This window comes from Pelophylax lessonae, assembly GCF_965119305.1.
Source record: "Pelophylax lessonae genome assembly, chromosome: 11".
Classification (NCBI taxonomy): Eukaryota; Metazoa; Chordata; class Amphibia; order Anura; family Ranidae; genus Pelophylax; species Pelophylax lessonae.
The window spans coordinates 155,804,960-155,811,173 of record NC_138778.1 but is presented as its reverse complement, the minus strand read 5'-3'; positions in this window follow the sequence as shown (position 1 = coordinate 155,811,173).

The window sequence follows — 6,214 nt, the reverse complement described above, 5'->3', positions numbered from 1 at the left end:
GGACACTGGTCACTCTGCATTAATGGGGGGCACTGGTCACGCTGCACTAATGGGGGCACTGGTCATGCTGCATTGGATGGGGGCACTGGTCACTCTGCATTGGATGGGGGCACTGGTCACTCTACATTGGATGGGGGCACTGGTCACTCTGCATTAATGGGGCACTGGTCACTCTGCATTAATGGGGGCACTGTGAATGTTGCAAGTATAGGGGGGAGTATGGGGAATGCATGGAGTGTGCCGCGAGTATAGGAAAATAGGGAATTTTTTTTTTTTATTTATTGGGGGGGCGCAAGTAGCTGGTCTTGCCTAGGGCGCAGAATAGTCTAGCACTGGCCCTGTACAAACCTCTGCCAAAGAACATTGGAGCTGATGCTCTATCTAGACATTGGTTTATCCCTGCTACCAAATACAATGAATAGGAAGAAAATAGTAGGTCGAAATAGTTGAAGATAAAGTGGCCTTTTCTAAAAGGCAGCTTAGAGACTCCAAAGGAAGAGGAACAGAAACAGTGCCAGACATGTTTCCCTACCCTGTTACGCTAGGGTTATTTGAGAACTGCTCCAGACCTCCACAGCAGATAATGAGGAATCAAAAGGCTGACCCCATACATAGGGGCCTGAATGCCAAAGGCCAGAAGATGTTAAAGAAGTCTCTACCCATAAGTTTGGCCAGTTCCTGAATGATTGGGAGAGGTGTAAGATAGAAAAGACCTGCTCTATTGTGTGGTATTGACTTAAGACCACTTTGGAAAGCGTCAACTGATTCTACCATATTATTTCCAAAAGATGGTCCTCAGAAAGTTGCAAGATCACCATGGCTATCTGGGACCTGCAAAAACATATAGTTTAGTTTAAGATAGTTTTTACTGGCCCAAGATGAAATACAAAGTAGTCTTTGTAGATGTTGCCTTGTCAGACCAAATTACTCTAATGGGGCAATTACAGAGTTCAGGTCTCATGGATATAGTTTGCGTAGATTTTCTTTGCTTTGACAATGATTGAAAAGGAATTGGAAATGTACTGTACTGGTGGTGACCAACCACTATACCTGATACACCCAAGCATTTCCTACCATAGATAAACAGGCAATTGCAGTTTCCAGGGTGCTTTAGAAAAGGTATTTTATCTACCCCACACGTTGCACTCAGATCAAAGTAGAAATTTTAAGAGAAAGCTAAAAAAGCGGTGTTTTAGCTGGCGGAAACAAAATTAAAAGTCAGCAGCTCAGTGGTGTATTTAGGTTTTGTGCTGCCCTAGGCCTGACTAAACTCTTTACAATCTGATTGTACAATCTCATTTTCAGCTACCATCAAGTGTGTAGTACAAGGGCCTGATTGGATACAGAGTGAATGTATGTTTAGCTTTGTCCTTATAGTACATGGTTTTCGTAAATATAAATATAATGTCCAATCTGATTTTTTTTTTTTAGTGTTGGGTCAGGGATAGATGGAAGTAGAGGTGAATGAATTTAAGAATGGACAGATTTATGGATGGAGGAATGAATGGAAGGAGAGAAGGGAGGATGGCGAGACAGATGTATGGAGGGATGTAATGAGTGTAAGTAGCTGTCACGCATTGACCTGGTTTTCTCCGGACCGGCTTCTTCCCCCCCACTGCAAAAGTGGACTTTAGTGGACACCCCTGGACATACCTCTCACACAGGGACCGGTCGTCCTTGCTGGGGCTGCTGCGTCTCTTTGAGGTACATACCCGATCACTGTTGGATTCCCTTGCGTGTCTCTTCTTTTGGATGAGAGAGCTGTCTATAGCCACAGCCATAGTCCATATGGGGAAGGCTGCAGGAGTCCTCTTTTCATGTGACAACACTGAAGAAATGACACTTTGCTACAATGTAAAGTAGTGAGTGTACAGCTCGTATAACAGTGTAAATTTGCTGTCCCCTCAAAATAGCTCAGCACACAGCCATTAATGTCTAAACCACTGGCAACAAAAGTGAGTACACCCCTAAGTGAAAATGTCCAAATTGGGCCCAATTAGCCATTTTCCCTCCCAGGTGTGATGTGACTCGTTAGTGTTACAAGGTCTCAGGTGTCATTGGGGACCAGGGGTGTTAAATTTGGTGTTATCGCTCTCACTCTCTCATACTGGTCACTGGAAGTTCAACATGGCACCTCATGGCAAAGAACTCTCTGAGGATCTGAAAAAAAGAATTGTTGTTCTACATAAAGATGTCCTAGGCTATAAGAAGATTGTGAAGACCCTGAAACTGAGCTTCAGCATGTTGGCCAAGACCATACAGCGATTTAATAGGACAGGTTGCACATAGAACAGGCCTCGCCATGGTTGACCAAAGAAGTTAAGTGCACGTGTCATATCAGCTATCCAGAAGTTGTCTTTGGGAAATAGACGTATGGGTGCTGCTAGCATTGTTGCAGAGGTTGAAGGGGTGGGGAGCCTGTCATTGCTTAGACCATATGCTGCACAATACAGTATCTCACAAAAATGAGTACACCCCTCACTTTTTTGTAAATATTTTATTATATCTTTTCATGGGACACCCGCCCCCTTCTGATGTCACAAGCGCCCCATAATGCACTGTGCTGGTGCAATGAATAAACTACTGACGTCACGCCAGAAAGGGCGGTGCCACCGGGTGATGTAACCTGGTGTCCCTGCCCCTTTCCTATAAAAGTGCTGTCACAGCTCAAACAGCTCAAACGCGAAAGGGGTGTAAAGAGGCGGGAGCGTCTTTATTTTTTTCTATTTTTCGTGTGCGGCGGGCAAACCGGATTGACGATGGATTTACATCGGGGGATACTATTTTTTTATTTTTTAATAAAGGACTTTTTTGTACACTTTTTTGGTGAATAGGTAAGGGTACGATGTACCCAATATCCATTCACATGGGGGGGCTGGATCTGGGGATCCCCTTGTCAAAGGGGACTTCCAGATTCCTATAAGCCCCCCACCCGCAGATCCCGACAACCACAGCACAGGGTTGTCCGGAAGAGGCTCTTGTCCCCATCAACATTGTGACAAGGTGCTTTGGGGGGCATCCCAAAACATCCTCCCCATGTTGAGGGCAAGCAGCCTGGTATGGCCAGCCAGGCTGCTTGCTCAGATAAGGGTCTGGTATGGATTTTGTGGAGAGATCCCATGCCGGTTTTTTTTTTTTCATTTTCATTATCAGCATTGCAGCCACGAGCAAGCTAAAATTATTATTTTTTCCTTTAGAAATGTCAGTATTGCTGCAGCAGGCTACATACATCACACAAATGCGCCATTTTACAGGCACATTAAGGGGACCCCCCCAGGCACGATATTTTAAGGAATTTTTATTGTTTCACTTTAAGCTTTAATAAAATCCCTGCTCCTGTAAAAACAATCGTTTTAAAAAAATATTTTGCATTGATGCATGTCCCACAGGGCAGTATCCAGGTCCCCATACACTTTTTATGGCAATAACTTGCAAATAAGCCTTTAAAATGAGGACTTTTGATTTTTCATGCTCGAGTCCCATAGACTTTAAAAGAGTTTGCATGTTCGCTAGAACTTTTTCCCTGTTCGAGATGTTCTGGTGTGAACTGAACAGGGGGGGGGGGGGGTGTTCGGCTCATCAATAATACCTGTTAACTGATTCCTGTGCATGCATCTCATCTCCAGATCCTGCTGCCTGTGTGCCTGAGTGATCCCCATTCTGGCCTCTTTCCTAATCCTTCTTCTCTGCTGTTCCTTATTCCTCTCAACTGACCCTGCCTTACCTCATTCCTCCTGCTGCTTGTATAAAGCTCTGTTAGTTTATTGTCATTTAGGTTTATTTGGTATGTTTGGTAGTGTGTGTTTCACGGATGTTTAAACATAGATTTTATTGTATTTATGTTGTTTTGTTGTTGCTTGCGTGCATTTAAAGTAAAACCTTATTACTTCACCTTGTCCGGTCCCCTCTATGTAGTCTGATATATCTGGTCACACCTGCTCTACAGGATACCAGCACAAGGTGTCGGTTGCCTATTCCGCAAGTCACTGATAGATGGCTCAGATGACACTTCAAAGAATAGACTCATCTCAACCTCAGGCAGACATCGCATCTTATCTTCCTGATACCAATGTAGCGCTACCCCCACAGGAGCCGCCTGAATTTTTATTGCCAGGGTCTCCCACTGATTAATCCGCAACCTCTCACAGGGTATTTTCACACAGGCAGGTGCCTACACTCTTCCACTCGATGTCTCCAATGACCAGTCTAGGGGATGTGTATTTTTTTTTTTATCTGAAGAACTTGGATAGGAGAAGGGATTTAGTAGGATACTCCAAATTAACTATTCACATGCCAGGACAACATTCTTAGTAGAACTGTGTAGCAGGCTGTCAGTAGAACTATATAGCAGACTGTATAGAATAAAGTCCCTTTCTAGCATAGAAGGTTAGTGAACTTTGCTTCTTCAAGACACTAGCCCCTTTAGCTTACACCCAGTATGCCGATTTCTAGGACCAAGAGAGGGATTTAGCAACACTAGTCTCTGGGATCCCTTTAAGGGATCTGTACCAACAAGGCCCTGGCCGCTGGTCACCTTCCTCCATGATACCAGACAGGATCCATGGACATCCTCCCCCAGTCAGCTCTCAGGAGAACCCAGGGTTTCAGCCTAAGTACAGAGAAGAGAACAAGTCAGACTACCATCTTGAGAAATGATAATCTGAGGGATCCCAGATTTATCCCCCAGCCTCATCTGTACCACTTTGGGAAGGAGCAGTTGCCAATTTGGTCAATACGTTGCCCGTTTTTGCTTCAAAACAATGTATTACATTTTTCTTAAATTGATGTTGACTATGTGTAATATTTTGTCTTTAACAGGACATGGGGAGTGTGCAGGGAGTTGGCTTTTTTCTTTTGCCTGTATTTGTAAATAGCTGTTGCTTGTTAATTATCACAGAGATATCTGGTTACAGAGAGGCACTTCCTGCTTAGTGTTAAACATCTACTTCCTTCCCTGCTAGGGGGGTCAGAAACCCCAGACTGGTGGATTGTGATATTCTTAGATAAGGATTCTATACAAAAAATGGGGCAGCATGATCAAATCATTCAGGCCAGGAGCAGAGACTTTTAGGCACGTGTTCCTGTTTTCTAATAGTTTAGGTTTTGCTTCATAGTAAGAGGCAGCATTCTCGGGCTGGTCAAATGCCGGCTGGATGATCTCTTCATCACCACTGATCCAATAGTGCATTATTTCTATGCTTATTTATAGTTATGTAGCAAGGTTTCCAGGCCTGTGGCCTTATGTGGGTCTGCCATTAGAACTGGTACTCTCTCCAGCCCATGTGAGCTGCGGCCCTGGGTGTGATAACCGAAGCAGCGACAACTCCGGCATCTTTGTATGTGGTTTTTATTTGATTTAAAAAGGGATGGGAGAAGGGAGTGAGTGGGATACTTCTTGCAGCTCAAACTAATTACACATGGGACTTTGTTGCTGAAAAATGCCCGTTGGTACTTCCTTGACGCCAGCCGGCGCCAGCCGGCGCCAGCCAACGCTCACTGACTCTGAGAACTCTTTGTGTAGCTGAAAAGTGTTGAATCCCCGACTTATAGTCCTGTAGATCCAAGACTGAGCTATAGAACTCCTGACACTGCTGTGCTGGGGAAGTCACTGAATACTGTCCCCCGCTAGGTATAGCTTGAGGTAGTATCTTGTAGAACTTTGTGCAACTGTCGCTTCACTGACACTCTCTGTACAATTCAGGGCCCAGACTGCCGGTACCCCCTTTACAACTTTTGACACTGGATCCCAGAACCTCTTCCGGAGTGGTCCCCTCTAACTCTTCAGGCGAACCCCCAGGGGCAATCCTCAGTACTCACGACCTGTGTAGGCTTTCCTGGGACTGGACCCCTCTCTCTCCTCAGGCTCTCGGCACACAGGATACCCTCAGCTCAACTCTGCACTCTCTGGATACTCAAGCGACACCCCGAGACATCCACCTTCCCCAGACAGGAGGAGAGACAGCTGCACTCTCCTTCCTGGGACTCTGCTCCCGCCTGTCATGCACTTCCCCCCAAACTTATACCCACTCCCAGAATCCTTTGCAGCCTAATCTGCCTTCTGGGGTAGTTACAAGCTAGGATGTGTCCCCTGATTGGGCTTCTCACACTGCCCTATGAGAATCCTCTCACAGGAGCCAGTGGGGATACTTCTCCCCTCAGGAGGCACATCTGGAAGCCCTGACACCCTACCTAACAAATCACAGCCCTGCTGTTA